The sequence below is a fragment of the Salmo salar genome, chromosome ssa17 (genome assembly GCF_905237065.1).
Source record: "Salmo salar chromosome ssa17, Ssal_v3.1, whole genome shotgun sequence".
NCBI classification, from domain to species: Eukaryota; Metazoa; Chordata; class Actinopteri; order Salmoniformes; family Salmonidae; genus Salmo; species Salmo salar.
In genome coordinates, this window is record NC_059458.1 from 3,345,728 (window position 1) to 3,356,373 (window position 10,646).

Sequence of the window (10,646 nt, forward strand, 5' to 3'; positions counted from 1 at the left end):
TTGTAAGGTGGATACAGTATATAGTGTTTTGCAAAAATAACACATACTGTAATTATGATATATTATATATGAACATATACAAGTCTATATCATGATTAGATTAAAGAAACACACTAGCCTTTCATTCATTCTTAAAGAGAAACTTCTGGTTGCAATAATTTCAGATGATGTATTTATTGAATGTAAAAATAGATTTTTCCACACCTGAAGTCATGTTACTTTCACATGGGGGTAGATTAAGTGAACGCGAAGCAGACTGCCTGGGTGAATGACCTCTCACACTGTGTATACTTGCAAAATTGACATTTATTGACATGCTGCGTGTCGGTCAGTAAGACCTCTGTCAAGGCCACAGTCGAACACACACAAGATCAACACAGGAGACTGCCCACTGGGCACAAACTGGTTGAATCAATGTTATTTCAATGTAATTTGTCAACATATTGAGACATGGAGTCTATGTGGAAAATACATTGGATTTGCAAAAAGTCATCAACTTAAACTGTTGTTTTGAGGGTTAAATTTAAACAACAGGATTATGCCTCGTTAAAATAAAGGTTAAATAAAACATGTATTTAAAAATGTAATCATCAGAACCAATTTTCATTTATTTTTTTCAGCCTACGTTTCGTTTCAGGGTTGGGTTTTATTTGAATGTTACCAACCACCAGAATGGCATTGTTTATTGATCAGAAACAGATGCAAATGTATTCCTCTTCGTGAGTGAGATAAGCCAAACAGCCTTGTGTCCATTTGACCACCTGAGCCATGGAGCAAATACAAATAGAGGGTGTAAACTTAGTTTTTTTGTACCCAAGCTTTCTTAACCAGAAAATTATCATAATCCATTGGATAATTTGTAAATTTTCACTTATGTTTTGCTAGTCTGTATAAAGAAAATATACACTGAGTGTACAAAACAATAAGAACACCTGCTCTTTCCATGACAAAGACTGACCAGGTGAATCCAGGTGAAATCTTTAAACCCTTACTGATGTCACTTATTAAATTGACTTCAATCCGTGTAGATAAAGAGGAGGATACAGGTTAAAGAAGGATTGGTAAACCTTGAGTCAATTGAGGCATGGATTGTGTATCTGTGCCATTCAGAGGGTGAATGGGCAAGACAAAATATTTAAGTGCCTTTGACATCCAGCCAACTTGGGCCAGCATCCCTGTGGAACGCTTCGACACCTTGAAGAGTCCATGCCCCAACGAATTGAGGCTGTTCTGAGGGCAAAACTCAATATTAGGAAGGTGTTTTGCAAATCCGCTCCTCCCGGCGCCCCAAGATGGTTTTGACCACTTGAGTTTTGCTTCACTACATGCTCCAATACTTTGATTGGTGTAATGTTAGCTAGAAACCACAAGTGTCTATCCAGATAATGAAAAGGCACCCGCAAAAGAAAATTCAAGGAACTTAGTTGTCATTTGTGTTGTGCATGATCATGAGAAAAGTCATTGTATTCTATCATTTCACTTCCCCTGTGAGAACCATGCACACAGGCTAACATGGCTTTGCTGTACCGTAGCCAAAGCATGCCTACCTACTAATGGTGCACAATGTCCATTACAATGTAGAAAAACACATATCAGCTACTGTATCTTTCAATAGTTATCCATATTACCGGAGCTTCATCTCATTCTTTCTAACTTTTTCTGTGACGGACTTGCGGACACAATTTATGAAAGATGTCAAAACCTTGGAGTTAACAATAGATGGCAAAGTCAAAGATAGGCCAGTGGTTTCTATCTGTGGCAAAGTTTTAAATCAATGCATATGACAAATCCAGCTCCAGAACCAGCCATAGAGCCAACTGGCTAATCTTTTGAATACGGTGTAGTAAAAAAACTATATACAGTAACACTGGATAACATTAGCTAGCTAGATAAGGTTAGCATGCTATCTAGCTACACTGACAGCTGTCAGTACCCTATTTGTGGATGTTTATCAACTCCATGTGGAAATTCCCACATGCAATTCACAAATATGTATAATCAGCCTTCATCATTCTTCGGGGGGAAACCTAAAAGTGCATTTCCTCTCAATGACAGGAAATTACATTGAAATAGTGGCGGCATCTTCCTTTAATTTCAGTTTGTCTACAAATGAATAATTGTTATGTTGGATTCATATCTCCATCTCCATCTAAACCAAAAATCTAAAATGTATAAAACTAAATCAAAGTTTAAATGCACTAGAAATAAAGTTTGATTTGGTTTAGTCCTATTCTTTAAATGTTGATATTTGGTTGCGATGTCATCCAAACACAATTCATTATTACTTTTGTAATACAGTTAATAGCCTAAAGTTAAGGCTATCTTGCAAACTAATGTAACAGTACTTATTCAACCTTAAAATGAGTAACACATCCATGGCTCCATTTTGAGGTTACTGTTACTTCATAAAGTATTTCCTACACCTTGAGTTATTCCACATGTTGTTGTGTTACAGCCTGAATTCAAAATGGATTAAATATTATACTTGTTTAACCATCTACACACAATACCACATAATGACAAAGGTAAAACATGTTAAAAAAAAATTCAAATTTATTTCTAAATTAAATACAGAAATATCTGATTTACATAGATATTTACAACCCTGAGTCAATACTTTGTAGAAACACCTTTGACCGATTGAAAGCCTTCTACACCTGGATTGTGCAACATATGCCCATTATTCTTTTCAGTATTCTTCAAGCTGTCAAATTGGCTGTTGATCATTGCTAGACAACCATTTTTCAGGTCTTGCCACAGATTTTCATGTTAATTTAAGTCAAAACTGTAACTCAGCCACTCAGGAATATTCACTGTCTTCTTGGTAAGCAATGCCTTGTGTTTTAGGTTATTGTCCTGCTGAAAGGTGAATTCATCTCCCAGTGTCTGGTGGAAAGCAGACTGAACCAGGTATTCCTCTAGGATTTTGCCTGTGATAAGCTCCATTCCATTAATTGTGTATCCTGAAAAACTCCCCAGTCCTATGCTTGAAAATATGCAGAGTGTTACTCAGTAATGTGTTGTATTGGATTTGCCACAAACATAATACTTTGTATTCAGGACAAAAAGCTACTTGCTTTGCCAATTTCTTTTGGAGTATTACTTTATTGACTTGCTGTAAACAGGATGCATGTTTTGGAATATTTGTATTCTTTATAGGCCTCCTTCTTTTCACTCTGTCAATTAGGTTAGTATTGTGTTGTAACTACAATGTTGTTGATCCATCCTCAGTTTTCTCTTATCACAACTATTACACTCTGTAACTGTTTTAAAGTCAGCATTGGCCTCATGGTGATATCACTAAGATGTATCCTTCCTCTCCGGCAGCTGAGTTAGGAAGGACGCCTGTATGTTTGTAGTGAGTGGGTGTATTGATACACCATCCAAAGTGTAAATCATAATTTCACCATGCTAAAAGGGATATTCAATGTCTGCTTTTTTTTCACTGCTCGACTGAGGAACCTAATAATTGTGTGGGGTAGAGTTGAGGTAGTCATTCAAAATCATGTTAAACCCTGTTGTTGCCATAACAAAGAGGTTGAATACTTATTGACTAATGAAATTTCTGCTTTTAATTTTTTATTAATTTCTTTGACATTATGGGATATAGTGTGTAGGTGTCACGATTCCTACCGACGGTGGCGCCCCCTCCTGCTCGGGTGGCGCTCGCGGTCGTCGTCACCGGCCTATTAGCTACCACCGATTCCCTTTTTGTTTTTTCCCTTTTTTATGTTTTCTCACCTGCCCTGAGTTAGGTAATTAAGAGGGCTATTTAGTTCAGCTGGCCCGCACCCTATTGTGCGGGATTGTTTTTCTGTATGTCAACTGCGTTTGTTGACTGTGCTTGTCCATTGTATTTTTCCCTGTTGTTGGGAGACCTCTTATTTTGTACGGGTGGTTCTTAATTAAAATTACCACACAGTGTTCGCTGCTTCCTGCGCTTCTTTCCGCCACACCACAGACAAGACGTTACAGAATCCCGCACCACCAGAAGGAGCATGGAATCAGCGGGAGCAGCGGGCACTCCACTACCCTCCATGGAGGAACGTGTCCAGCACAATACATCGGTCCTGCATCGCATCGGATCCGCCATGGACCAGATGATGGAGAGGATGGAACGATGGGAGAGGAGTGGTATCCTCTCTCCACCTACACCCCCCCGATACAACCATCTCCTCCTCCTACGACGTCTGGCTCTGGCGCGCTTCGCCTGGCACTCCCGAGGGAGTACGATGGGACGGCGGCTGGGTGCAAGGGGTTTCTTCTCCAGCTAGAGTTGTACCTGGCCACCGTCAGACCTGCTCCTACAGGAGAGGAGAGCGTAAGTGCCTCGTTTCCTGCCTGACGGGCCGAGCTCTGGAGTGGGCTAATGCGGTCTGGAACGCTCCAGACTCGGCGAGGGACCACTACCCAGAGTTCACCCGCCGCTTTCGGGCTGTTTTCGACCACCCCCGAAGGTAAAGCGGCGGGTGAACGGCTGTTCCACCTCAGGCAGGAGACGAGGAGCGCTCAAGACTTCGCGCTGGAGTTTAGGACCTTGGCTGCTGGAGCGGGGTGGAATGACAGGGCCCTCATAGACCACTACCGGTGTAGTCTCCGGGCGGACGTCCGCAGGGAGCTGGCCTGTAGGGACACCAATCTATCCCTGGACGAACTCATTGACATGTCCATACGGTTGGACAATTTGCTGGCTGCCCGCGGGCGTTCGGAGAGGGTCCTGCCCGTTCCACCCCCGTGCACCCCCGCCCCTACCCCTATGGAGGTAGGGGGGCCGTGCCAAGGGGCACCGGAGGAGGTGGCTCCTCCTGCACCAGCTGTGGTCGGAGAGGACACACGGCCGACCGGTGCTGGAGGAGCCAGTCTGGGAGTCGAGAAGGCAGGCAGAACACTTCTCGGTCACCTCAGGTGAGTCAGCACCAGATTCGCCCAGAACCCCTGTTGGTCATGTGTTTTTGCCTGTTTCATTTTCTAAATTTTTTCCCTCTTCCCAGCATAGGGCGCTAGTCGATTCAGGCGCAGCTGGGAACTTTATGGACCGTGGACTTGCCATTAAGCTGGGCATTCCACGGGTGCCGATAGATTCCCCCTTCCCCGTGCACTCCTTAGATAGCCGACCATTAGGTCAGGGCTAGTCAGGGAGTCTACGGTGCCGCTGGACATGGTAACGCTGGGGAATCATAGGGAAAGCATTAACTTTTTCCTTATTGATTCACCTGCGTTTCCAGTGGTGCTGGGGGTCCCCTGGCTGGCTGGTCACAATCCCCTCATTTCATGGAAACAGGGGGTTCTCCAGGGGTGGTCGGAGGAGTGTTCAGGGAAATGCCTAGGAGTTTCCATAGGTGCCACGTCGGTGGAGAGTCCAGACCAGGTGTCCACCGTGCGCATTCCCCCTGAATACGCCGATTTGGCGATCGCTTTTGTAAAAAGAGAGCGACTAAATTACCACCTCATCGACAAGGGGATTGTGCGATAGATCTCCAGGTTAACGCTGCGCTTCCCAGGAGTCACGTGTACCCCTTGTCACAAGAGGAGACGGCGGCTATGGAGACATACGTCACGGAATCCTTGGGACAGGGGTACATTCGGCCCTCCATCTCACCCGCTTCCTCGAGTTTCTTTTTGTGAAGAAAAAGGAGGGAGGTCTGCGTCCGTGCATTGATTATAGAGGTCTAAACGCGATCACGGTGGGGTTTAGTTACCCACTACCTCTTATCGCTACGGCGGTGGAATCATTTCACGGAGCACAGTTCTTCACAAAATTGGATCTCAGGAGCGCGTATAACCTGGTGCGTATCAAGAAGGGAGACGAGTGGAAAACCGCCTTTAGTACCACATCAGGCCATTATGAGTACCTCGTCATGCCGTATGGGTTGAAAAAATGCTCCAGCCGTCTTTCAATCCTTTGTTGACGAGATTCTCAGGGACCTGCACGGGCAGGGCGTGATTGTCTATATCGATGACATTCTGATATATTCCGCCACCCGCTCCGCGCATGTGTCCCTGGTGCGCAGGGTGCTTGGTAGACTGCTGGAGCATGACCTATACGTTAAGGCTGAGAAGTGTGAGTTTTTCAAACGAGCCGTCTCCTTTCTGGGTTATCGCATTTCCACCACGGGGTGGTGATGGAGTGTGACCGCGTTAAGGCCGTGCGTAATTGGCCGACTCCAACCACGGTGAAGGAAGTGCAGCGGTTCTTGGGCTTTGCCAACTACTACCGGAGGTTTATCCGGGGGTTTGGCCAGGTAGCGGCTCCCATTACCTCACTGCTGAAGGGGGGGCTGGCGCGTTTGAGATGGTCGACGGAGGCGGACGGAGCCTTCAAGAAGTTGAAGACCCTGTTCACCGACGCGCCCGTGTTGGCGCACCCGGACCCATCTTTAGCGTTCGTAGTAGAGGTGGATGCATCCGAGGCTGGGGTGGGTGCCGTGCTATCACAGCGCTCGGGTGCGCCACCGAAACTCCGCCCCTGCGCTTTCTTCTCAGGGAAGCTCAGTTCGGCGGAGCGTAACTACAATGTGGGGGACAGGGAGTTGCTAGCGGTAGTCAAAGCCTTGAGGGTGTGGCGACACTGGCTTGAGGGGGCTAAGCACCCCTTTCTCATCTGGACCGACCACCGAAACCTGGAGTACATCCGGGCAGCGAGGAGACTGAATCCACGTCAGGCAAGGTGGGCCATGTTCTTCGCCCGGTTTAGGTTTACCATCTCATATAGACCGGGTTCCCTTAATACTAAAGCCGACGCGCTGTCCCGTCTGTATGACACGGATGACCGCCCCATCGATCCAACTCCCATCATTCCAGCGTCTAGGCTGGTGGCACCAGTGGTGTGGGAGGTGGACGCGGACATCGAGCGGGCACTGGTGTTGGATCCTGCGCCTGCGCAGGTGCCCGTGGGGCGCATGTATGTGCCGCTCGATGTTCGCGATCGGTTGATTCGGTGGGCGCACACGCTACCTGCGGCGGGTCATCCTGGTGTAGAGAGGACAGGGCGGAGTCTAAGGGGGAAGTATTGGTGGCCCACCTTGGCTAAGGACGTGAGGTCATATGTCTCTTCCTGTTCGGTCTGTGCCCAGAGTAAGGCTCCTAGGCATTTACCGAGAGGGAAGTTACAGCCCCTCCCCGTTCCGCAACGGCCATGGTCGCACCTGTCTATCGACTTCCTGACAGATCTTCCCCCCTCTCAGGGGAACACTGCGATTCTGGTGGTTGTGGATCGGTTTTCTAAGTCCTGCCGTCTCCTCCCCTTGCCCGGTCTCCCTACGGCCCTGCAGACTGCGGAGGCCCTATTTACCCACGTCTTCCGGCACTACGGGTGCCGGAGGATATTGTCTCTGATCGGGGTTCCCAGTTCACATCCAGGGTCTGGAAGGCGTTTATGGAGCGGCTGGGGGTCTCGGTCAGTTTAACCTCCGGTTATCACCCCGAGAGCAATGGGCAGGCGGAGAGGGTGAACCAGGAGGTGGGCAGGTTCCTGAGGTCGTATTGCCGGGACCGGCCAGGGGAGTGGGCGAGGTATATTCCTTGGGCAGAGTTAGCCCAGAACTCACTTCGCCACTCCTCTACTAACATGTCACCCTTCCAGTGTGTGCTAGGGTACCAGCCGGTCCTGGCCCCATGGCACCAGAGCCAGACCGAGGCTCCTGCGGTGGAGGACTGGGTTCAGCACTCCAAGGAGACCTGGAAAGCAGTACAGGACTCACTGAAGGAGGCCAGTGCTAGGCAGAAAAGGAGTGCTGACCGCCACCGCAGTGAGGCGCCGGTGTTCGCACCGGGTGACAGGGTCTGGCTCTCGACCCGGAACCTGTCTCTCCGCGTGCCCTGCCGGAAGCTGGGGCCGCAGTGTGTGGGGCCCTTCAAAGTCCTGAGGAGGATAAACGAGGTGTGTTATCGGTTGCAACTCCCTTCCTATTACCGTATTAACCCCTCGTTTCATGTGTCTCTCCTCAGGCCGGTGGTGGCTGGTCCCCTACAAGAAGATGAGGTGCCGGAGGTCCCTCCACCCCCCCTGGACATCGGGGGTCCCCGGCGTACAGCGTAAGGGCCATTCTGGACTCGAGACGCCGGGCGGGGGGCCTGCAGTACCTTGTGGACTGGGAGGGGTACGGTCCGGGAGGAGAGGTGCTGGGTGCCGGCGGAGGACGTCTTGGACCCATCCATGTTGAAGGAGTTCCACCGCCTCCGTCCGGATCGCCCTGCGCCTCGTCCTCCGGGTCGGCCTCGAGGCCGGTGTCGGCGCGCTGCAGGGGCCGCGTCAGGAGGGGGTACTGTCACGATTCCTACCGACGGTGGCGCCCCCTCCTGCTCGGGTGGCGCTCGGCGGTCGTCGTCACCGGCCTATTAGCTACCACCGATTCCCTTTTTGTTTTTTCCCTTTTTTATGTTTTCTCACCTGCCCTGAGTTAGGTAATTAAGAGGGCTATTTAGTTCAGCTGGCCCGCACCCTATTGTGCGGGATTGTTTTTCTGTATGTCAACTGCGTTTGTTGACTGTGCTTGTCCATTGTATTTTTCCCTGTTGTTGGGAGACCTCTTATTTTGTACGGGTGGTTCTTAATTAAAATTACCACACAGTGTTCGCTGCTTCCTGCGCTTCTTTCCGCCACACCACAGACAAGACGTTACAGTAGGCCAGTGAAAAAAATGTTCAAGATAGCATGCAGAGGTCACAGGTCTGTTGAGATCTTCACAATTGCTATAGTAGCCTAAAACGCAAAGATTCGCAAACAGCTTTAATCAATTACACGATGTACTTTTAATGTAATCTCAGCTGCAATTCAGGTGATTTTGGTTGTGCTATTATATAAAGTACAGTGATAACACATTACGTTGTTGTATACTGTAAATACAAAATATCTGACAATGTAGCCTATTCCCATTTGAACCTTGGGCTAGATTCTATAAGATACGCGCTAGCCGACACCCACATAGTGGTTGTTTTGGTGAATTTGGTGTTTAGTACCAAATCCCAAAAACAACAAGTGTAATGGGTCCGCGCTAAAAAAAATGTCACATAAACTTACTTCATTATCCTCCCCCCCCCCCCAAAAAAAAATTGTCACTGCAACAAGTACAGAGTAGAAGCGCATTGAATAACGCATTCATAAATGGTTAAAAAAAAAGACAGTCAAAAAAATGATCATAAGGAATAAAGTTTTGAAGTCTCTGTCCCATATCTAGGAGATATAAGAAAGCTCAGGAAAATAATTATATATATATTATATATATATATAGATACAGTACCAGTCTAAAGTTTGGACACACCTACTCATTCAAGGGTTTTTCTTAATTTTTTCTATTTTCTACATTGTAGAATAAAAGTGAAGACATCAACACTATGAAGTACCACATTTGGAATCATGTAGTAACCAAAATAAGTGTTAAAGAAATCAAAATATATTTTATATTTGAGATTCTTCAAAGTAGCCACCCTTTCGCCTTGATAACAGCTTTGGACAATCTTGGCATTCTCTCAACCATCTTCATGAGGTAGTCACCTGGAATGCTTTTCCAACAGTCTTGAAAGAGTTCCCACATATGCTGAGCACTTGTTGGCTGCTTTTCCTTCACTCTGCGGTCCAACTCATCCCAAACCATCTCAATTGGGTTGAGGCCGGGTGATTGCGGATGCCAGGTCATCTGATGCAGCACTCCATCACTCTCCTTCTTGGTCAAATAGCCCTTACACAGCCTGGAGGTGTGTTTTGGGTCATTGTCCTGTTGAAAAACAAACGATAGTCCCAATAAGCGCAAACCAGATGGGATGGCGTATCGCTGCAGAATGCTCTGGTAGCCATGCTTGTTAAGTGTGTGTTGAATTCTAAATAAATCACTGATAGTGTCACCAGCAAAGCACCCCCACACCAATCACACCTCCTCCTCCATGCTTCGCGGTGGGAACCACACATGCGGAGATCATTCGATCACCTACTCTGTGTCTCACAAAGACACGGCGGTTGGAACCAAAAAGGACAGATTTCCACCGGTCTAATGTCCATTGATTATGTTTCTTGGCACAAGCAAGTCTCTTCTTCTTATTGGTGTCCTTTAGTATTGGTTTCTTGCAGCAATAAAACAATGAAGGCCTGATTCATACAGTCTCCTCTGAAAGTTGATGGTGAGATGTGTCTGTTACTTGAACTCTGTGAAGCTGGTAACGTTAATGAACTTATCCTCTGCAGCAGAGGTAACTCTGGGTCTTCCTTTCCTGTGGCGGTCCTCATGAGAGCTAGTTCCATCATAGCTCTTGATTGTTTTTGCGACTGCACTTGAAGAAACTTTCAAAGTTCTTGAAATGTTCCGGATTGACTGACCTTCATGTGTTAAATTAATGATGGACATCAAAGCTATGAAGTACCACATTTGGAATCATGTATTAACCAAAAAAGTGTTAAAGAAATGAAAATATATTGTATATTTGAGATTCTTCAAAGTAGCCACCTTTGTCATTTCTCTTTGCTTATTTGAGCTGTTCTTGCCATAATATGGACTTTGTCTTTTACCAAATAGGGCTCTCTCTTCAATATACCACCCCTACCTTATCACAACACAACTGATTGGCTCAAACTCATGAAGGAAAGAAATTCCACAAATGAACTTTTAACAAGGCACACCTGCTAATTGAAATGCATTCTAGGTGACTACCTCATG